Source organism: Carcharodon carcharias, chromosome 9 (assembly GCF_017639515.1).
Source record: "Carcharodon carcharias isolate sCarCar2 chromosome 9, sCarCar2.pri, whole genome shotgun sequence".
In the NCBI taxonomy this organism is placed as follows: Eukaryota; Metazoa; Chordata; class Chondrichthyes; order Lamniformes; family Lamnidae; genus Carcharodon; species Carcharodon carcharias.
Window position 1 is genome coordinate 131,449,269 of NC_054475.1, and position 24,653 is coordinate 131,473,921.

The window sequence follows — 24,653 nt, forward strand, 5'->3', positions numbered from 1 at the left end:
TGTCATCCGATGTCTTCTCATGCGATTTCGTCTCCAATCAGATCGGGCGTGTGCCCACACATCGACCTAAAGATTCTGCTCTTGTTCTGCAAGGTAGCTGAAGAGGCTGTCCAATTTCCTTCTTGATTGTGGCTTCAGCTGAGCTTTGCCTCCAGCAGCAGAGAGAGAGAGAGAGAGAGACTTCACCTGTAACTGCCTGGTTGACTAGTTGGTCTTCTTGTGCGGTCACTCTCACAGCACACCAGCACACTGCACTGCCCGGCAGCTAACTTTTCACCATTTTCCCTTTGTATTCCATGAGGGGAAATAGTCGTCTTACATCCTTCTCAGAACTATTTATACATTGATAAAAACAAAAAAACTGCGGATGCTGGAAATCCAAAACAAAAACAGAATTACCTGGAAAAACTCAGCAGGTCTGGCAGCATCGGCGGAGAAGAAAAGAGTTGACGTTTCGAGTCCTCTGTCGAAGGGTCATGAGGACTCGAAACGTCAACTCTTTTCTTCTCCGCCGATGCTGCCAGAACTATTTATACATTCTGAGATATAAATCAACAGGAGGTGGATTTTTGGGTGACTGCTGTGATGTGCAAATCAGTCTTTTGTCTCTGCAACCCAAGGAGATTAAAATTCAGTCTTTTGCATCTTTCCTATCTCCCCTTTCAAGTGTCTCTGCTTGAAGAAGGCCATGACACCTTTTCAGGTATGACATTTCATGTTCTCTCAGGGCAGGTCTGTCAGTATAACCAACATAGGAATTTTCCAGAAAGTGGTCACTTTACATTATCAGCCATCTTTTGCTCAGTGTCCTTGCTTGTATTTCTTTAAAAACATACATCTTCCTTAAAAAGTTCAATATGCCCGTAAGTAATTTGTACTGTAATCAGCTTTTCATGACTAAAGGCCCAAATACAGATAAATGATTTATATCTAATTACCATTTCAGAGACGGAAATAAACATTCCAGCGGACACAACATTTCGAAAAGTCAGACAACACAGAAAAGGAGGAGCCATTGCCCAGACCGTAAAGGATCAGAAAATAGAAATAGCTTGGGTGGAAATTAGAAATAGCAAGGGTCAGAAAACACTCATGGGAGTACTATAAGCATCTCTATCTGTTGGGCAGAGCATTAAACAACAAATTATTAAAGTTTGTTACAAAGGCAATGTAATAATTGTTGGGGGGGGGTGGTGGTGTCTTTAATCATAATACAGATTGGTCCAAACAAATTGGCAAAGGTGGTCTGGGAAGATGAGTTTGTAGAATGCTTTTGTGATAGTTTCCTACATTGTGGAACCAAGTAGGTCTGGAACTCTTTTAGATCTAGCATTGTGCCTTGAGGTCAGGTTATTAGTAATCTCATAGATAAATATCCAAAAAATATTGACCATAATGCAATTGAATTCAACATTAAGTTTTAAAGCAGCAGAGCCCACTCACAAACAAGAATCTTAAACTTAAACAAAACCAATTATATAGGATTGAGGGGAGAGCTGGCTGTGGTTGATTGGGTAAATAGATTTAAAGGTATGGCAATAAATAAACAGTGGGAAACATTAAAAAAAGGGTTAAAACTTTTCAACAAAAAAATATTCCATTAAAAAAAACTCAGCAAGAAAGATTGAAACATGGTTTATTAAGGAAGAATAGTATTAGGCTAAAAGAAGAGGCTTATAATGTTATAAAGATAAACAGAAAGTCTGAAGATTGTGAGTACTTTAGAAACCAGCAAAGTGCCACCATAAATTTGATATAAAGGGAATAAATAGAATGAGTAAATTAGCCAGAAATATAAATGAGCATAAACTGGCCAGAAAAATTAGTCAGTAAGAGCACACGGTCAATGTGGGAGACTTCGCCTGAGTGAGACAGGCGAATTGGGAATTTGTATCACAGTGGGAGTTTGCTGCATAAGGGGAACAAGGTGCTTTAGTTTGGTTTACTGCAAGAAGTAAAGTGTGCTTAGTGGGGAGTTTGGTGAAGGGCAGGGAGGAGGTGCTTTTTTCGTCTACTCTTTTTCAGCCTTCAATGTTTGATTTCCATTTTGGAACAGCAGAAGGAGCAGGTAAATCAATAACTGCTATTATTAGAAACTTTACGTTTTATCGGTATTGTAATGTTTACTGGCGATGCCAAAACCTATTGGGAGGTGTAGGCTGTAGCAATTATGAATTAATTAGAAATTATTAATTAATTAACATATATTGGAGAGGGCAGGGCAGGTGATGTGCTGCAATTAGAGGATGTGGGAGCTCCTGGATGCCCGTGTAATCCAGGGCAAACACATCTGCAGTAAGTTTTTGCGGCTGCAGGAACTTCGGCTCAGAGTTATTGAGCCTGGATACCGAGCTGCAGACACCGCGATACATCAGAGAGGGGAAATTTACCTGGACACTTTATTCCAGGAGGCAGTCATACCCCTTAGGATAGGGTCTTCTGATTTGCTCAGTGCTCAGGGATAGGAGAGTATGACTGCAAGTAAGGCAGGTAGGGGGACCCAGAGGGCAGGAGCCTCAATCTTTGAAATTGTCCAACAGGTTTGAGGCTTTTTCAGCTTGTTTGGGATAAGAGTTGCAACTCGGCTGCAGGGTGGATGAGCTAACTGTCCATGGCACCTTGGAAAAGGAAGTCATTCAAGCAGAGGAGAAAAACAAGGAATGTAGTGGTGGTAGGGAACAGTACAGTCAGAGGGATTGACAGCATTCTCTGCAGCAAAAAGCGCAAGTCCAGGCGGTTGTGTTGCCTGCCCAGTGCCAGGGTTCGAGACCCCTGCTCAGGACAGGAGAGGGACTTGCAGTGGAAGGGGGAGGATCCAGTCATTGTGGTCCATGTGGTAGCAATGACATAGGCAGGACAAAGGAAGAAGTTCTGTGTAGTCAGTATGAGGAGTTAGGCACCATATTAAGAAGCAGAACCTCAAAGGTCATAATCTCTAAATTATTACCTGAGCCACATGCAAATTGGCATAGGACAAATCAGATTAAGGAGATGAATGCATGGCTCATAGACTGGCATGGGAGAGGTGTGTTCCTGTTTTTGGGGCACTGGCACCAGAAAAATGAGATCTGTATCGTTGGGACAGTCTACACCTGAAGTGTTCTGGGTCTGGTGTTCTTGTGAGTCGCATAACTAGGGAAGTAGAGAAGGTTTTACATTAAATGGTGGGGGAAAGAGCTCAAATTTGGGAAGATGTGGTAAATCAAAGAGTAGGGACAAGGCAAAAGAGAAATGTATTATTATGGGAAATGAAAAACAGGCCATGACAGGAAGGGATAGAGAGTAGAAATCTAACAGTAAATCAACAAGATGAGACTAGAGGTTATAAAAAGAGTAAAGGGAAACTAAAGGCTCTGTATCTGAATGCTCAAAGCATTCAAAACAAAACAGATGAACTGAGAGTGCACATAGAAATAAAATGTACGATTTGATAGCCATTACAGAGACATGGCTGGAGGACGACCTGGATTGGGAACTGAATATTGAAGGGTACAGGACATTTAGGAAGGGTAGGAAGCGAGGAAAAGGTGGAGGGGTGGCTCTGTTAGTTCAAGATGGCATTAGTACAATAGAAAGGGATAACCTAAGGTCAGGAAACCAGGATGTGGAAACAGTTTGGGTAGAAATGAGAAATGGTAAAGACAAGAAGGCACTTGTGGAAGTCATGTAGGGGCCCCCCTAATAGTAATTACATGGTAGGTTGGAGCATTAAGGAAGAAATAATGGGAGTTTTTCAGAAAGGCATGGAGATAATCACGGGAGATTTTAATCTACATATCGACTGGAAAAGTCTGATGGGCAAAGATAGCCCAGATGAGCAGTTCATAGAATGTTTCCAGCATAATTTCTTAGAATAGCATGTTCTGGAGCCATCCAGAGAGCAGGCCTACCATACTAGACCTGGTATTATGCAGCGACATGGAATTAATTAATGATCTCATAGGGAAGGCGCCCCTAGGTAGCAGCGACCATAATATGATTGAATTTTACATTCAGTTTGATGGAGAGAGGAGTAGGTCCGAGACCATGTTTTCAAACTTAAATAAGAGCAATTATGAGGGCATAAAAGCAGAGCTGGCTAAAGTGAATTGGCAAATTAGGTTCAAAGATAGGAAGTAGGTCAGTGGAGATGCAGTGCAAACATTTAAGGGGGTATTTCAGGATATGCAGGATTGATACATTCCAATGAGTAAGAAAAAGTCCAAGGGATGGACATACCATCTGTGGTTAACTAGAAAGGTTAAAGTTAGTATCAACCTTAAAAGAAAAATCACATAATTGTGCAAAGACAGGCGGAAGATCTGAAGATTGGACCAAATATAAGGAACAGCAAAGGATGACTAAAATAAGGAGGGAAAAATTAGAGTATGAGTGAAAGCTAGCAAGAAATATATAAACAGAGAGTAGGAGTTTCTATAAATATTTTAAAAAGAAACGAGTTAACAAAGTGAGCATTGGTCCTATAGAATGTGTCTCTGGAGAATTGATAATGGATATCAAGGAGATGGCAGATAAATTAATTTTTCATCAGCCTTCACTATAGACGAATCAAGTAACATCCCAGAAGCAGCTATAAATCAGAAAATGGAATGGAGGGAGGAACTCAGGAAAATTACAATCACCAGAGAAGTGGTACTGAGTAAATTGTTGGAGCTATAGGCTGGACTTCATCCTAGGGTCTTAAAAGAAGTGGCCAGCGAGATAGTTGATGCATTGGTTTTAATTTTCCAAAACTCCCTAGATTCGGGGAAGGTCCCATCAGATTAGAAGATAGCAAATATAACTCCACTATTCAAAATGGGAGGCAGACAGAAACTGGGAAACTGCAGGCCAGTTAGCTTTACATCTGTCATAGTGACAATTTTTTTTTTCATTCATGGGATGTGCCCTCCACTGGCTGGGCCAGCATTTATTGTCCATCCCTAGTTGCTCTTGAGAAGGTGGTGGTGAGCTGCTTCCTTAAACCACTGTAGTCCATGAAGAGTAGGTACACCCACAGCACTGTTAGGAAGGAAGTTCCAGGATTTTGACCCAGTGACAGTGAAGGAACAGTGATACATTTCCAAGTCAGGATGGTGAATTACTTGGGGGCGAACTTCCAGGTGGTGGTGTTCCCATCTATCTGCTGCCCTTGTCCTTCTAGGTGGTAGTTGTCGTGGGTTTGAAGGTGCTGTCTAAGGAGCCTTGGTGAATTCCTACAGTGCAACTTGAAGATGGTACACATTGCTGCTACGGGGCATCGGTGGTGGAGGGAGTGAATGTTTGTGGATGTGGTGCCAATCAAGCGGGTTGCTTTGTCCTGGATGGTGTCCAGCTTTTTCAGTGTTATAGGAGCTGCACTCATCCAGGCAAGTGGGGAGTGTTCCATCACACTCCTGACTTGTGCCTTGTAGATGGTGGACAGGCTTTGGGGAGTCAGGAGGTGAGTTATCGTTGCACAATTCCGAGCCTCTGACCTGCTCTTGTAGCCACAGTATTTATATAGCTAGTCCAGTTCAGTTTCTGGTCAATGGTAACCTCAGGGTGTTGATAGTGGGGGATTCAGTGATGGTAATGCCATTGAACATCAAGAGGTCATGATTGGATTCTCTCTTGTTTGAGATGGTCATTGCCTGACACTTGAGTGGCATGAATGTTACTTGCCACTTGTCAGCCCAAGTCTGGATATTGTCCAGGTCATGCTACATTTGGACATGAACTGCTTCAGTATCTGAGGAGTTGCAAATGGTGCTGAACATTGTGCAATCATCAGCGAACATCCCCACTGACCTTATGGTGGAAGGAAGGTCATTGATGAAGCAGCTGAAGATGGTTGGGCCTAGGACACTACCCTGAGGAACTCCTGCAGTGATAGCATGGAGCTGAGATGACCAACCTCTAACAACCACAACCATCTTCCTTTGTCTAGGCATGACTTCAACCAGCAGAGAGTTTCCCCCCTGATTCCCATTGACTCCAGTTTTGCTAGGGCTCCTTGATGCCACACTCGGTCAAATGCTGCCTTGATGTCAAGGGCAGTCACTCTCACCTCACCTCGGGAGTTCAGCTCTTTTGTCCATGTTGGAACCAAGGCTGTAATGAGGTCAGGAGCTGAGTGGCCCTGGCAGAACCTAAACTGGGCATCAGTGAACAGGTTACAACTAAGCAAGTGCTGCATGATAGCACTGTTGATGACCCCTTCCATTACTTTACTGATGATGGAGAGTAGACTGATGAGGCAGTAATTGGCTGGGTTGGATTTGTCCTGCTTTTTGTGTACAGGATATACCTGTGCAATTTTCCACATAGCCGGATACACGCCAGTGTTTTAGCTGTACTGGAACATGTTGGCTAGGGGTGCGGCAAGTTCTGGAGCAGAAGTCTTCAGTACTATTGCCAGAATGTTGTCAGGGCACAAAGCCCTTGCAGTATCCAGTGCCTTTAGCCATTTCTTGATATCACATGGAGTGAGTCGAATTGGCTGAAGACTGGGATCCGTGATGCTGGGGACCTCTGGAGGAGGCTCAGATGGATCATCCACTTGGCACTTCTGGCTGAAGATTGTAGCAAATTCTTCAGCCTTATCTTTTGCACTGCTGTGCTGGGCTCCTCCATCATTGAGGATGGGGATATTTGTGGAGCCTCCTTCTCCAGTGAGGTGTTTAGTTGTCCATCACCATTCATGACTGGATGTGGCAGGACTGCAGAGCTTAGTTCTGATCTGTTGGTTGTGGGATTGCTTAGCTCTGCCTATCACTTGCTGCTTATGCTGTTTGGTACGCAAGTAGTGCTGTGTTATAGCTTCACCAGGTTGATACCTCATTTTTAGGTATGCCTGGTGCTGCTTCTGACATGCCCTCCTGCACTCTTCATTGAATCAGTGTTGATCCCTTGGCTTGATGGTAATACTAGTGTGGGGGATATGCTGGGCCATGAGTTTACAGATTGTGTTTGAGTACAATTCTGTTCCTGCTGATGGCCCACAGTGCCTTATGTACCCAGCCTTGAGTTGCTAGATCTGTTCAAAATGTATTCCATTTAGCACAGTGGTAATGCCTCACAACACGATGGAGGGTATCCTCAATGTGAAGGCAAGACTTTGCCTCCACAATGACTGTGCGGTGGTCACTCCTACCAATACTGTCATGGACAGATGCATCTGCAGGAAACAGGTTGGTGAGGATGAGGTCAGATATGTTTTTGCCTCTTGTTGGTTCCCTCACCACCTGTTGCAGATCCAGTCTAGCAGCTGTTCCCTGTAGGAGTCAGCCAGCTCAGTCAGTAGTGGTGCTACCGAGCCACATTTGGTGATGGATGTTGAAGTCACCTACCCAGGGTACATTCTGCGCCCTTGCCCCCTTAGTGCTTCCTCCAAATGACGTTCAACATGGAGGAGCACTGATTCATCATGTGGTAATTAGCAGGAGGTTTCCTTGCCGATGTTTGACCTGATGCCATGAGACTTCATGGAGTCTGGAGTCGATGTTGAGGACTCCCAGGGCAACTCCCTCCTGACTTTATACCACTGTGCCATTACCCTGGCATGGTGGTGGTGGAATCTGGGACATATAAGATATGATTCCATGAGGATCACTATGCCAGGCTGTTGCTTGACTAGTCTGTGAGACAGATCTCCCAATTTTGGCACTAGCCCCCAGACTAATCCAGCGACAATACCACTACACCATCGCTATTATTAAAGAAGTTATAGCAGGGCACTTGGATAAGTTCAAGGTAATCAGGCAGAGTCAACATGGTTTTGTGAAAGGGAAATCATTTTTAATCCATGTTTAACCAACTTATTGGAATTCTTTGAGGAAGTAATATCTGGTGTAGATAAAGGGGAACCGGTGGATGTACTATACTTAGATTTCCAGAAGACATTTGATAAAGTGCACATAAAAATTATTGCAAAAAATGAAAGCTCATGGTATAGAGGGTAACATATTAGCATGGATAGAAGATTGGCTGGCTAACAGGAAGCAGAGAGTTGGCATAATGGGTCTTTTTCAGGTTGGCAAGGTATAATGAGCGGTGTGCCACAGGGATCAGTGCTGGGACCTCAACTGTTTACAATTTATATAAATGACTTGGATGAAGGGATGGATGGAATGATGCCAAATTTGCTGATGTCACAAAGATAGGTAGGAAAGTAAGTTGTGAAGAGACATAAGGAGGCTACAGAAAGATAATAGATAGGTTAAGTGATTGGGCAAAGATCTGGCAGATGGAGTATAGTGTGGGAAAATATGAAATTGTCCATTTTGGCAGGAAGAATAAAAGAGAAGCATATTATCTAAATGGTGAGAGATTGCAGAACTCTGAGATGCAGAGAGATCTGGGTGTCTTAGTGCATGAATCACAAAGGGCTAGTATGCAGGTACAGTAAGTAATTAGGAAAGCTAATAGAATATTATCATTTATTGCGAGGGGAATTGTATACATAAGTAGGGAGGTTATGCTTCAGTTATACAGAGCACTAGTGAGACCACATCTGGAATACTGTGTACAGTCCTGGTCACCTTGTCTAAAGAACAACCTAAATGCGTTGGAAGCAGTTCAGAGAAGGTTTACCAGACTAATACCTGGAATGGGTGGGTTGTTTTATGAGGAAAGGTTGGACAGACTTGGCTTGTATCAGCTGGAGTTTAGAAGAGTAAGAGGTGACTTGATTGAAACATATAAGCTCCTGAGGGGAGTTGACAAGGTGGATGTGGAGAGGTTGTTTCCTTTTGTGGGAGAATCTAGAACCAGGGATCACTGTTTAAAAATGAGGGGTCATCCATTTAAGGGTATGAGTCTTTGGAACTCCCTTCCTGAAAAGGCAGTGGAAGCAGAGGGCGGAATTTTCCATGCCCACTGCCAGTGAGCGTGATAGGTGGCATGCGTGGACAAAATGGTACGATCTGGTTAATGACGGCGGGAAGACAGGTCGCGAACATCCGCTCAGCTTGCCAATGGCGGATTGTGTTTCCCGCCAATTATCGGCGGCGAGCTTATTATAATACATCAATATCTTGTTAATTGGCCATCCTGCCAGGCTCTGGACCCCCGCCAGATTGTCCATCCACATGGGCAGGAAAGCATGTCAACATGCTTCACAACAGTACACAGGCAATGTGCACTTGGTGGCCTTCACTTTGGGCAACCGAGGCGAGTGAACAGCATCGTTTTCCACAACTCACCCGGGCCACCTGTTGCTTTGCAGGCTTCAGGGGCACCGGGGGCCTGGGTGAAGTGCAGTCCTGTCTCGGAGGCAACTGTTTTCGGGGTGAGGGAGCAGGTTGGTATCCAGTGGCAGCAACTGCCTGGCCCCGGAGGTGACTGTACTCAGGGTGTGGGTGTCCGGGGGCAACTGCTGTCCTGCCAAGGAGGTGATTGTGGTCGGGGTTGGGGGCGGGAGTGGGGGGGGGGGAGGTGGGGGGTGCGGGGGTGCGGGGGTGTTGGGGTGCTGATGTTGGTTGGCGGGGGGGGGCAACTGCTGCCCTCCCACAGACACCTCTTGGGCTGGGTGTGTCCAGGGGCAACTGCTGCCCTGGCGTTGGATCCCGCACACAAACAATCAAAATGTGGGGCAGAGTAAGCGAGGGAAGTGACCACGCAGTAGGGACAGCTGTATAAACTGACCATCCCTCTGCAACTAAGACAGTTCAGGTGCAGCCACAATGATATGATTGGGGTCGGGCTCCTAGGCTGCCAGCCCACGCAAGCAATGCGGAGGCACCAATGTGTCACCAAGCCCTCCAGATCTTACCCTTTACCATCCTGGCACAGACTGCAAGTCTGCGACCACTTTACTAGACCATGGAGCAGTTGGACTGCACAAGTTGTACAATCTCCTCGCCAACACTGGCCATGTAGCAGTCACTGCTGGAGGTGTTCACAGCCCTTTGAAATCTCAGCATCCCAGTTTGGACCAGTGTCCCCGATGTCGCAGGTTGACAGGGCAGCCATGCAGTGCACTCATCTGTGGCCATCCAAGGGGTGGCCAGCACTTCCCGGGAAGCGTTAAGGGGCAGTCACACAGGGCCAGGAAAGGATGCTAAGTACAACCATGCTAACCATGTCTCTCTCTCTTTCATGCTGCAGGAGGACCACATCGGGCTCATGGATCCTGGTGACCTAGCTGTATGCTTGTTGGCCTAGAGAGAGTGAAGACGACAGAGGAGAGAGAGACTGAGGTTCCTGGCTGCGCAAAGGCAGAAGCAGCAACCTCAGGTAGAAGTGGCTGCTGGGGCTTCTGCACACGCTGCAAGCCGTGGCTGGTCAACGCTCAATGACACCCAGGGTCTATAGATGGCGCCTGTCATTCCTGTAGATGACTGAGAACCAGGGTCGACGAAGACTGCGCATGTCTAGGGATCTGGTCGCTCATATCTGCCACTTTCTTCAGGACTTGGCGTCAAGGGGACATCGAGGGCATCCACTGCCAATGGCGGTGAAAGTGACTGCGGCGCTCAATTTCTATGTTGGTGGCTCCTTTCAGTGCTCCACAGGTGACCTCTGTGGGATCTCACAAGCCACCACCCACAAATGTATCCATGAGGTGACGGATGCCATCTTTGTGGGCACACAACTTTGTGCATTTTGCCCAGGATTGGGACAGCCAGGATGCAAGGGCCATTGGATACACCCAGATATCAGGATTCCCACGGGTGCAGGGTGTGTTCGACTGCTCCCATGTGGTGCTCAAGTCTCCATTGCTAAAACAGTGGACTACATCAACCACAAGGGCTTCCACTCACTGACCATGCAGCTAGTATGCAACCACCCGAAACACACCCCGCAGGTGTGCGCATGGTTTCCAGGGACTGTGCACGACGCCTACATCCTCAGTCGCTCTGAGATCCCTGCAGTCTTCCAGGGTCCACAGAGGCTGCAGGAATGACTCCTCAGGTTCAAGGTCTACCCACAGAGACCGTGGCTAATGACACCCGTGCGGTGGCCACAGACTGCAGCAGAGTGACGGTACAATGAAACTTATGCTGCAGCTTGCAACTTGGTAGAGCAGACCATTGGGTTGCTGAAGATGCGGTTCCAGTGCCTGGAGCCGTCTGGTGGTGCCCTGCAATATAGTCCAGAGAGGGTGTCACGCATCATCGTCGTCTGCTGCGCCCTTTACAACCTGGTGCTCCAATGGGGAGACGAGCTGGCTGAGGAGGAGATGGAGGAACTGGAGGTCTCCTCAGATAAGGAGGACAGCAGCGGGGATGAGGTGAGGAGGTCCTCAGTGGTGATGATGATGGGGCTGAGGCTCTTGCACTGGCTAGATGAGGCAGGCGTGCTCGGGAGGCCCTCATAGATGCTAATCCTCCTCCCTATGGGTGCCCTAGGGCCCCTAGCTGACTCCATGAAGGGAAGGGGTAGCTGGAGTGAGATTGAGCTGCCCGGTATCCCTCTCGCATATACACTGTTGGATGCCAACTATGGCACAGCAGTGCAGGAGCAACGTCATAAACCAAGGTCTCCATGGCAGCCGCCATCTGACCAGTGTTAACCTCGGTGCATTGTAATGCCGGCGCTATCACCTCAGCCTGAAGGCAAACGAATTCTTCCATTGTGCCTTGCAATTTGAGGAGTGCAGTGGACATCCCTTCCTGATGTTACCTAGCTTGCCTTTGCAGCTCCAGCAACTGTAACATGACCGAGTCCAGAGGCTCATCATCTGATTCGGACTCATGTTCCTGGCCTCCGGCAGCGGTCCGAATGCCGGGGACCTGGGAAGTCCCTGCCGCTGCCTGCTGTGGATTAGACTGTGTGATCTGCTCACCAGATTGTGATCCTGTGCGTACTCTAGAGCTAGGTCCCATTGAGGTGTGTGTGTCTCTGCGCTGGTGGAAGATGTGAGTGAGCGCTGTGACAGGACTTCAGGGAGGGTGCCTTCAGATTCCCCTTCAGAAGTTTCTTTGGGGCTTGATTGGAAGCCCTGGGTCATGGACTCTGTTGGCTGTTTGGCAGATGTGCCAGTGAAAGCAAGGAGAGATAATTAGTGCATGGCATTGGCCTGTGAAACATCACTCACGGCATAGTTGTCTGATGGATGTTGTACAGCTGGATCCTCACTTAGTAGAGCAGCGCCAACCTCACCGTCAGCACAGGACTGGTCCAGATCATGGCTGGCCAGCTGGATGGCTCTTTTTTCAAAGTCCGTGAGGACCTTGATTTCAGGAATTCAGTCACCGGTCTGCGCATTCTCTCTCCTGTTGTGTGCCAGCTTGTCCTGCATGGATAGAGATGGAGAAAGTGTAAGCAGGATGCTTGCAGGCCAGATGATAGATATGCCTGGCCTGTGCAGGTGGAGAGTTGTCCCACGGACAGGGTGTGGACAATGAAGGTATGTGTGTGAGAGTGAATGGTAATGCCCCTTGAACTGGCAGTGAGTGAGGGCCCTGTGGATGTGTGCTGTGTTTGTGAGTGTATGAGTTGAGCGTGATGAAAAGAGTGACTTAGCCAGGCAGAACGGAGGAGATCATTGTTGCACTGGGTGGCTGTCCTCTTCTGAAGGGCTTTGGCGCTGACCACTGCTGCCACTGCCTCCCAAGCCGGATTGGTCACATTGCTGCCCATCCTGCAGCTACAGCGGGGGTACAGGACATCCTGGCGGGCCATCACAGCATCCAGCAGTCGCTCGAGGGACCTGTCATTAAACCAGGGGGCTGCGGTCTTTTTTCCTTTGCTGGCTATGTCTCCCAGGCAGCGGTGGTGAGCTGGTAGTGATGAGCAGTGTGCTGGTGGCTGCCTTTTAAACATGGCGACCAGTATGATGTAACAGCAAGGTGATGGCGGGAGGGCGAATGAGAGCCCACCCTCCATGGAGATGGTGTGTTTCTCGGGAATGTATAAATAGTGAGGCGGGTTTGGGACCGTACAGCATGAAAAACCGCCATCACAGCCGGTGGGTAAAACATCAGTAAAACACTTAGTACAAATCTGGGAAAATTCCACCCAGAGTCTTTGAATATTATTAAGGCAGAGGTGGATAGATTCTTGGTAAGCAAGCAGGTTATCAGGGATAGGCTGGATGCAGATTTGAGGTTACTATCAGATCCGCCATGAGCTTAATGAATGGCAGAGCAGGCTTGAAGGGTTGAATGGCCTACTCCTGCTCATTGTTCATATGTTCATAAATATAAAAACAGATTGTAAGAGTTTTTACAAATGTATAAAAAAGAAGAGTAGCTAAAATAAACATTGGTCTCTTACAGGGTTCAAATACACATGGACAAACATCACAAGCAGTTTGTGAAAAATCAAACAAGGCAGCGAAAAATCCCCTATACAACATTACCTTACATTATGGGTCCTCCATGGCCCAAATAGGGCTGAACAATTGCAGGGGTAGGCTTTTTGTTGAGAGCAGGAAAACAATTTAGAGTTTGACTGGAGGAGCAGTGAAAGTGGGAGAGACAATATGTGAGTAGCTACTTTAGGATTTTCGGGGGCTACTTTTGAGTTTCTGACTTAAATCTTTAGACCTGCTTTATTTTCAAAGTGCCTCTGAAAACCAAAATGTAGCCCCTGAAAATCAAAAAGTAGTTTGAAAAAATCTCAAAAAGGACCCTTGAAAAAAAAAATTCCGTGGTCCCTTAGAGGCAGAGACAGGAGAAATTATCATGGGGCAAGAGGACACTTTAGGAACAATGTGACGGCATTAGAGAGGATGCAGAAAAAATTCTTGAGAATGGTTCCAGAGATGAGGAACTTCAGTTACATAGTAAGATTGGAGGAGTTGGAACTGTTCTTTTTGGAGAAGAGAAGGTTGAGTGGAGATTTGATAGATGTATTCAAAATCATGAGGGGTCAGGACAGAGTAGATAGGAAGAAGCTCTTCCTACTGGGGGACAAACTGAGAACCAGAGGACACAGATTTAAGGTCATCAGCAAAAGAAGCAATGGTAACATGGAGAAAACCGCTTTGATGCAGTGAGCAGTATAATTTCTGGAATGCACTGCCTGAGAGTGTGCTGGAGTCAGGGTCAATTAAGTCTTTCAAAGGGGAATTGGATCTTTATCGTAAAGGAAAAAATTGCCGGGACACAGGGAAAGGCAGGGGAGTGGCACTAGTTGAATTGCTCCTTCAGAGGGTCAGCACAAACACAACAGGTTGAATGGCTTCTTTCTGTGTTGTAGTGATCCTATGATTCTAAGAAATGACAGAAACATAGACACAAAATATTTGTTTGATCTCCACATACCAGAAAAAAAGGTTAACTAAGGGGCTAAAAATTGTGAAGAAGTTGTGGCAATTAATATGAGCAAAGAAAAAGTACTGGAGAAACCCAGGAGACTAAAATCCAACAAATCCCTAGAACCTGATGGCCTACATCATAGAGTTTTAAAAGAGATGGCCGCAGGGATGCATTGGTTATGATTTTCCAAAATTCCCTAGATTCTAGAACAGTCCCAATAGATTAGAATTTAGCAAATGTAACACCGTTATTTAAAAAAGGAGGGAAAGAGGAAACAGGGAACTACAGACCAGTTAGCCTGACATTGAGTCATTGAGAAAGTGCTGGAATTTATTATTAAGTCTTTCAAAGGGGAATTGGATCATTATCTGCAAAGGAAAAAATTGCAATGCACTAATAAATTTGTTAAATATGATTTCCCCTTTGTAAAACCATGTTGACCTTGTCTGATCAGAGGGCGCTGGTGAGAAGTGACTGAAGCATTCTGGGAGAAGTCATTACAGCCACCACGACTCAGGAGGGAATCGAGGAGGACCCACTATCAAAGAATGGAAGTGTTGGTTGCTGGAGGAACTCCGGCTCAGAATTGATGAACTGGAGACCGAGCACCAGACGCTGCAGCACATTCGGGAGGGGGAGAGTTACCTGGACGCTTTGTATCAGGATGCGGTCACACCCAGTAGATTAAGTACCTCAAGTGTGGTCAGGGTTAGCAGGGTGTGACTGCAAGTGAGGCAGGTAGAGGGATCCTCTGTTCAGGAACAGAGGAGTCCCAGCTCTTGACCTTGTCTAACAGGTACGAGGTACTTGCTCCCTGTGTGGATGAGGAAGAGGGCTGTAGGGAGGATGAGCCAGCTGACCATGGCACCATGACCCAGGAGGCCATTCAAGAGAGGGGAGCAAAAAGACAAGTGGTAGTTGTAGGGGATTCTATAATTAGGGGAATTGATAGCTTCCTTTGTAAGCAGGATCGAGAGTCCTGCATGGTATGTTGCTTGCCCGGTGCCAGGGTGAGGGACATCTCTGACCAGCTTGAAAGGATATTGGAGAGGGAGGGGGAGGATCTAGTTGTTGTGGTCCACGTCGGGACAAATAACATAGGTAAGACTAAGAAAGAGGACCTGTTTGGGGATTATCAGGAACTAGGAACTAAATTAAAGAACAGGTCCGCAAGGGTTATAATCTCTGGATTACTACCCGCAAATTGGCATAGGGACGCGAGAATAAGGGAAGTAAATACGTGGCTAAAGGAGTGGTGCAGGAAAGAGGGGTTCCATTTCGTGGGGCACTAGCATCAGTATTGGAACAGGAGGGATCTGTACTGTTGGGACGGTCTCCACCTGGACCGATCTAGGACCGATATTCTAGCGAAAAGGGTAAATAGGGTGGTCAACAAGACTTTAAACTAGAAAGTGGGCGGGGGGGAGGAAAGGGTAAAACTCCAAGAAGTGTGACTAATGGGAAACAAAGCAGCAGGTTAGTGTGTGGGGGGATTGGCGGGGGGGTGGATTCAACTTCATGGAAAATTATAAAAAAAACTGAAAAGAAAGGAGAGCCCAGGAGATGCTATTAAAGTCTCCAGAATACAAAATAGGACAGAATGTTTGGAAAGGGCTAGGAATCTAACTTCAAGCACATCAAATAAAGAGACGACAATGAGAAAGGGGACGGGAAATACAGGACTGAAGGTGTTGTATCTGAATGCACACAGTATACGAAATAAGGTAAATGAGCTTGTGGTGCAGATTGAAATTGGCAGATATGATGTGGTGGGCATTACGGAGACATGGCTGCAAGGGGATCAGGACTGGGAGCTAAATCCAAGGATATACATCCTATCGAAAAGATAGGCAGGTTGGCAGAGGGGGTGGGGTTGCTTTGTTAGTAAGAAATGAAATTAGATCGATAGCAAGAAATGATGTAGGGTCAAATGATGTAGAATCTGTGTGGGTAGAGTTGAGGAACAGCAAAGGTAATAAAACCATAATGGGAGTTATGTACAGGCCTCTGAACAGTAGTCAGGATGTGGGGCACAAGATACACCAGGAGATAGAAAAGGTGTGTAAGAAAGGCAAGGTTATAGTGATCATGGGGGATTTCAATATGCAGGTAGACTGGGAAAATCAGTTTAGTAGTGGATCCCAAGAAAAGGAATTTGTGGAATGTCTACAAGATGGCTTTTTGGAGCAGCTTGTGGTGGAGCCCACTAGGGAACAGGCACTTCTAGATTTAGTGATGTGTAATGAGGCAGATTTGATAAGGGAGCTTAAGGTGAAGGAACCCTTAGGAGGAAGTGACCATAATATGATAGAATTTACCCTGCAATTTGAGAGGAAAAAGCTGGAATTAAATGTAACGGTATTGCAGTTGAATAAAGGCAACTACAGAGGTATGAGGGAGGAGCTGGCCAGAATTGACTGGGAGATGAGCCTAGCAGGAAAGACAGTGGAACAGCAATGGTAGGAGTTTCTGTGAGTAATTTGGGAGACACAGCAAAAATTCATCCCTAGGAAGAAGAAGCATACTAAAGGGAGGATGAGGCAACCTTGGCTGACAAGGGAAGTCAGGGACAGCATAAAAGCTAAAGAGAAAGCTACAATGCGGCGAAGAGCAGTGGGAAACCAGGGGATTGGGAAGCCTACAAAGACCAACAGAGGACAACTAAAACAGAAATAAGGAGGGAGAAGATTAAATATGAGGGTAAATAGCCAGTAATATAAAAGAAGATTGCAAGAGATTTTTTAGAAAAATAAATGGTAAGAGAGAGGCAAAAGTGGACATTGGGCCACTGGAAAATGACGCTGGAGAAGTAGTAGTGGGGAACAAAGGAATGGCGGAGGAACTGAATAGGTACTTTGCGTCAGACACAAGTGAGATCCCCAAAGTTCAAGAGAGTCGGGGGGGGTGGGGGCGGGGGGTGGTGGGCAGAGGTGAGTATGGTGGCCATTACCAAGGAGAACGTGCTAGGAAAACTGAAAGGTCTGAAGGTGGATAAATCACCTGGACCAGATGGATTACACCCCAGAGTTCTGAAGGAGATAGCTGAAGAGATAGTGGAGGCATTAGTGGCGATCTTTCAGGAATCACTGGAGTCAGCGATGGTCCCAGAGGACTGGAAAATCATTAGCATAACCCACTGTTTCAGAAGGGAGTGAGGCAAAAGACGGGAAATTACAGGCTGATTAGCCTGACCTCGGTCATTGGTAAAATTTTAGAGTCCATTATTAAGGATGAGATTTCAGTATACTTGGAAGTGCATGGTAAAATCAGGCAAAGTCAGCATGGTTTCATCAAGGGGAGGTCATGCCTGACAAATTTGTTAGAATTCTTTGAGGAGGACAAAGAAATCGACAAGTTACAACGAAATGTTTTGGATTGGGGGAGAGTGGATTTTAGTAAAGTAAGGCAAGATCTGGCCAAGGTAGACTGGGAACAGTTACTTGTGGGGATATCTGCAGAGGAACAGTGGGGGGTATTCAAAAAGAAAATGGAGAGGGTACAAGCTCAAAATGTTCCCTCTAGGGTGATAGGAAGGAGTAACAAGCCCAGAGAACCATGGATGACCAGAGATATTCAGGTTACGATGAGAAGGAAAAGAGAGGCTTTTAGCAGGTACAAGGGAAGCAAATCAGCAGAGGCATTAGTAGAGTACAGACAGTGCAGGATGGAACTTAAGAAAGCAATTAGAAGAGCAAAGAAAAATCTCTGGCTGGTAAAAATAGGGAAAATCCCAAGATATTCTATAAGTATATCAATGGGAAGAGGATAACCAGGGAAAGAGTAGGGCCCATAAGGGACCAAGGGGGCAATCTATGGGTGGAGCCAGAGGACATCGCTAGAGTGTTGAATGAATACTTCACATCCGTCTTCACCCAAGACAATAAGGATGAAGGAATCGAACTCGGGGAGAGAGACTGCGAAGTTCTTAAGCAAATTGATATAGGGAATGACAAGGGATTGGAGATGTCGGCAGGCTTAACAGTGGACAAATCTCCAGGTCCAGATGATTTGTGTCCCAGACTGCTGAGGGAGGCAAGGGAGGAGATTGCAGAGGCTCTGACCCAAATTTTTAATTCCTCTCTGGCCACGGGGGAGGTGCCAGAGGACTGGTGAACAACTAATGTGGTTCTGCTGTTTACGAAAGGTTGTAGAGATAAGCCAGGGAACTACAGGCCAGTGAGCCTCACATCAGTGGTAGGGAAACAATTGGAGAAATTTCTGAAGGAGAGTATCTATCTCCACCTGGAGAGGTAAGGTTTGATCAGGGATAATCAGCATGGCTTTGTCAGAGGGAGGTCATGCCTAACAAATTTGATTGAACTTTTTGAGGAGGTGACCAGGTGTGTAGATGAGGGTAGTGCAGTTGATGTAGTTTTTTTGGATTTCAGCAAAGCTTTTGACAAGGTCCCACATGGGAGACTTTTAAAGAAGGCAAAGGCACATGGGATACAGAGTAATTTGATAAGGTGGATTCAAAATTGGCTTAGTTGTAGGAGTCAGAGGGTGATGACAGAAGGATGCTTTAGTGACTGGAAGCTAGTGTCCAGTGGCGTACCACAGGGATCTGTACTCGGTCCCTATTATTTGTCATTTATATAAACAACATAGATGACTATGTGGGGGGTAGGATTAGTAAGTTTGGGAATGACACAAAGATTGGCCAGATGGTTAACATTGAGGTTGAGTGTCTTGGGCTACAGGAAGATATAGACAGGATGGTCAAATGGACAGAGAAGTGGCAGATGGAATTTAACCCTGAAAAGTGTGAGATGCTACACTTGGGAAGGAGTAATTTGACAAGGAAGTATTCAATGAACGGCATGACACTAGGAAGTTCTGAGGAACAAAGGGACCTTGGTGTGCGTGTCCATAGATCTCTAAAGGTGGAGGGGCATGTTAGTGGGGTGGTGAAAAAGGCATATGGGACACTTGTCTTTATCAATTGAAGCATAGATTACAAAAGTAGGGAGGTCATGTTGGAGTTGTATAGAACCTTGGTGAGGCCAGAGCTGGAGTACTGTGTGCAGTTCTGGTCACCACATTATAGGAAGGATGTGATTGCACTGGACGGGTTGCAGAGGAGATTCACCAGGATGTTGCCTGGGATGAAACATATAAATTATGAAGAGAGGTTGGATAGACTTTGGTTGTTTTCATTGGAGCAGAGAAGACTGAGGGGTGATCTGATCGAGGTGTACAAGACTATGAGGGGCATGGACAGGGTGGATAGGGAGCAGCTGTTCCCCTTAGTTGAAGGGTCAGTCACAAGGGGGCACAAGTTCAAGGTGAGGGGCAGGAGGTTTAGGGGGAGATGTGAGGAAAAACTTTTTTACCCAGAGGGTGGTGACTGTCTGGAATGCACTGCCTGGGAGGGTGGTGGAGGCGGGTTGCCTCGCATCCTTTAAAAAGTACCTGGATAAGCACTTGGCACGTCATAACATTCAAGGCTATGGGCCAAGTGCTGGTAAATGGGATTAGGTAGGTAGGTCAGGTGTTTCTCACATGTCGGTGCAGACTCAATGGGCTGAAGGGCCTTTTCTGCACTGTGATTCTGTGTGTGTGTGATGTCTATGGGCATGTCTGGCTCTGTACTAGGTTGCATATGGGATGGTCATGGTTAGGAGAGGCAACTGCAGCCTGTAGATGGGAAAAATGTAATAAATGAGGGATATTCAAAGCTATCTTGGAGTGGGGAGGGAGTCTGTTCTGAAAGCAACAAGTGACCATACACACAGCCTTTAGATGGGGAGGGGCGAGGTCCACATGGGGCATTGGCACGCCAACAGCCATAGGTTCAGGGGGGAGGGTTGGAATGTTGACCACAACCACAATGGGATCCAGTGTTACTGGGAGAGGCGGGAGAACAACAGGATGGAGCCCTACCTGCACATTGTGATGTTCCAGGTAAATTGGGGTGACCCGAACACTGGCAGGGGCGGGCCGAAGCTGGTTTTGAAATAAAAGTGAAGAACCCCATCTTGCACACACAAAGTAATGGCAGAGTTAAAACCGAAAGTAAAAACAAAACTGCATGGGAGGGGTCAGAAGCAGCATTGGAGGAGTGTAGTGTTGGACTAAGGCTTTTTGGGGTGCCTTCAAACTTGTTGGACCACAAGACAGAAACTGAGTCAGAGCTGAGAGAAAGCAGGAAGATTTCCTTGAGAAGGGTACCTTTGGAACCCACGCCTTATGCCGCTCAATAACAGGCAAATGCAGGAGTCACTGCCTTCATGTGACATTTGCTCCATTTCAACATAACACACACAATGCAAAAATTGGGAATGCAGGCAACCATTAAGGAGGTGCAGCTGCTGCATATATGACACCTCATCAATGATAGACTTTCATGTGCTTTCCACAATTGCCATGCATAATGGGCCAAACGGCATCCAATCATTAATCATGAGCAAGTTATTTTCAATCAGTATGTCAGATCTGAGATTGGAGCACTAAGTGAGGCAAGGTCACGCATGTCATTCATAACCTCTCAAGCCCAAAGAGGTTGGAGAAGGTAATTCTCAGGGATGGCATCTTGGTCACCTCGATGTGTCTGTTTGCACCTCAGATACAAGGCTGCATCAGTGACAAGGCTAGTAGGGCAGAAGCTACTCGAGACTACTATAGTGGCTTTGGGTTTTACATTGTGAGCTTCACTGTTTTTCCTCATTATTCATTACTGTCTTTGATCTACCATTTCACAGAGAAATGGACAAAACAATAATGGAGCCTGGGCTCAATGCTGCCTTCTTGAGGGTTCTAATAGGATGGAGGAGAAGGGGCAGGCGCTGTGTCAGGAGGAGTCTCCTCCTGACGTCCAGTGGAGCCTCAACAACAACATGAGGATCGGGAGGATAGACCCAGGCCACAGAGGAGACTAGATCAGCCAAGGGTCTACCAAAGAAGACTCTCCTATCTGCAGATGAGCGAGAAACAATGCCACGCACATCTGTGTTTGTCCCTAGCTCTGGTGGATCATATTTGCCACATTCTTTGTGAGGAACTGCTGCCCTGTGGAGTGGGAGGCTATCCCCTGCCACTGGCCTTGAAGGTGATCGCTGCGCTCAATTTCTTTACCTTTGGATCACTCCAGAGATTCAGAGAAGACCTGTGCAGTCTGCCGCACATAGGTGCATCAGATAAGTCACAGATGCCTCCTATAGAAAGACTCATCGATATGTAAGGTTTACACTGGATGAAGATAGCTAGGCTGTTAGATTCAATGGGTTTGCAGCTATCTCAGACTTCCCTAGAGTGGAGGATGCTTCCTTAGATGTGGCTTTGAGGATCCGTAGCAGCGGCCCTTAATGTTTATCAAGCATAAAAGGTTCCACTCCATCAACGTCCAACTGGTGTGCGATCATCAGAAGCTCATAATGCACGTGTATGCCAGGTACCCTGGGAGTTCCCATGACTCATACTTCCTGAGTCACTTTCAGGTACCTCAAATATCCAAAGAGCCTGAGCGTGTACAGGTATGGCTATTTGGGGATAAGGGGTACCCACTCAAATGATGGCTCATGAGAGTGTCTCGGAGGAGAGGTACAATGCAGCTCATAGCTCTATATACTCCATAATTGAGCAGACCATTGACATCCTTAAGATGCACTTCCAATGTTTAGGCCACTCTGGCTGGGCTCTGCAGTACACTCTAGATAGGGTCTCCCACATCATCATTGTATGTTGCGTCCTTCACAGCCTGGCACTTCAAAGGGGTGATCCCTTCCTAGAGGGAGAAATGGAGGAAAATGAGGGTCATCCTTCCTGAAGGAGGATGAAGGGCAGGAGGGCCTGGAACCTGATGAGAGATGAGGATCAGCTTCCATGGGACGATGCCATAGAGGAAGATCAACATGGAAGACATGCCTATGCCACTTTAATTGCCACCAGCTTCCAGGAGGAGTAAAGTGAAGGCAACGGGAGATGGTCACATTCCTCCTGTCCTTTAATGCCATTCCATTGCATTGAAAGGGATGTCTAACCAGTCCCTTTGAGAACAAGTTCAGCATTCAGACTTGCATCTTCATGCCTTATGATTCACCATGTTCCCTAAGAAGGTCAACAGTGCACCCTGTATGCGTTCGCTATGAGAAGTGAAAGTAAACATAACAGCGAGAATGCTGCTTCAACTAGCTTAATGCAGTTGTCACCAAGTTAATGAGAAACTACAGCGGCCAGTCAATTGAAGACATGGTTGCAGAACCTCATCCTCTCATCCTTTGGCACTACCAATAAGGAGACACAACTGCCACTAATCCTTCAAAGCTGCTGAGCTGCCCTCACACAATGGTGTGTCATGAGCAAAAAGGGTTATAAATGCTTTTAGTGCACACTTCCAATAATGATTTTAACACAACTCCCTGACATCACACAAGGGTGTGGAAACTAAATTCAATGAGGTTGACATCATGTGAATGTGAATCTCCCAAAGGGGGACTATCACTGAATGGAAGGATGGCTAAACCTCGCAATAAGAGGATACATATGCAAATAACGACAACACCTTCAGTTGACCAAGCCATTCACATTAACATCAAGTGTATTAACAAAAGTGCAATATTTATACAGTGGCTGCACACCGGTGACCCAAAAGTGATTTCAATACTTTTAAATTTTCCTAACCCTACCATTATGCCTGAGTGCCATTCCAACATCCGCAGCAGGAGTGGCTGAGCAAGCGTAACACAGGATGCATGTCACTTACTGTGAATGTTAGGATATGATCAACTTATGGAGGTGTCATCTGTACTACGTTGCTGGGATTGGCCGATCTCTCCTTCCCCACAGGAGTGATCCCTGTCCTCCCCAGCCAACTTGTTGGAATCTCAAATGAAATGAAGAGTGTGAAGTCGGCCATCTCTCTTCTGGTCTGGGATCTTTCCCTTCTGTTGTGGGCAAGCTTGCACTGCATGAAGACAAAAGAAAGAAACATGATGAGAATGGATGGAGCAGGTGTTCGGAAACATGCATGCCCCCTGTGTGTGGTAAGCCCTCCTCAGAAAGGGCTGAGAATGGAGTGTATGAAGCTTGATAGAATAGATGGTGGTGATGTGAATGTATCTGTGAAACAGTCAGTGCTGATACTTGTCCCATGGTAATATTGTTTAAGATCCCTGAAGAGTATGGCCCTTTGACTACAGATGCCATGATGAGAGTTTGATATTGGAGGCAGTTGAAGGTTGAATTACCCTGGCGGAGCAGATGAGATCATTATCCTCTTCCTGCATGCGATCACATTCCGGGTGCGGTGGCCAGCTGCGCTAAGCTGCCTTGCAATGGCCTCCCAGGCCAGAGAGGTGAGGCTGGCATGCTTCTCTGGGATAGAGGATATCCCTGTGCTTTCTTAATTCTCTGATCAAGGCCTGGAGGACATTGTTGCAGAAGCGGGGTGCAGCCTTTTTCTTTGTCTTGGTAGCCATATCTACAGGTCTCCTCCGAGGCAGTTGGGCTGGAGAGAGTGAAATGTGTATGGTTGGGTGGCATTTGAAAATGGCGCCCAGATCTTCAAGCCAGTTAGGTAATGGCGGGGCAGATGAATCAGTTCCTAACCTGCCATGTGATTTGAAGATATTCCCAGCACAGGATCAGACACAATTTCCCACCATTCCGACCTGAGGGAAATGCTGTGGAACCTCCCCATCACAGCATTTGGTTTCAAAAGTGGAAAATTCCACCCATTATCTAGTCACTATCAACTGTTGTTTGTAGGAGCTTTCTATGCACACATTGACTTCTGCATTTCCTACATTACAACAGTGACTACACTTCAAAAGTACTTCACTGGCTGTAAACCACTTTGGGATGTCCTGAGGCCATAAAAAGTACGACATAAATGCAAGACATTCTTTCTGTCAAAGGTCAGACAAATCAAGGCAGCGAGATGCAGGGGAACCAAACTGAAATGAGACAGATCCATGGGAGCCAGACCCAGTTGTACCATATCCAGGGACTTAGATCCAAGAGGGGTTATACCATGGGAGTTTGATTCAGTGCCTGTGCCTGTAAAGTTTTCAGCAGAATGGCAGAGGCAAGGGAATGGAACCATGTCTTATATTAGCATGCATCTTTAGCCAAGGATGGATCATGGTAAGAAAAGATCCAACTTTGATTTTAATTCCGTGGCAATGAGTGGCACGATTTCCTTGTTCATGCTTTATAAGGTCATTGGCAGAGTTCCTGGGAAATTCTCCCTTGTTTACCCACCTGTCCTCTTTTCCAACACAAAATAAATTTAATTTTAAAATGTGAGGAGAAAAAAATGTTGCTTGTTATTTTTCACTGGGTCATGTGATTTTCACAGACTCAGCAGTATCTCAAACATAAAATAATGGTCAGCCTCCAAGACTGAGTGAAATCATGCATCTACAATGCATATTAACATTATTCCCGGCCAATCAATCTTTTGGCGTGACTGCAATCTAATCATTAACATTGGGCAACTTTTTTCTTCCTTGGTGGTTTTAAATTATGACCAAAGTAGGTTTACAA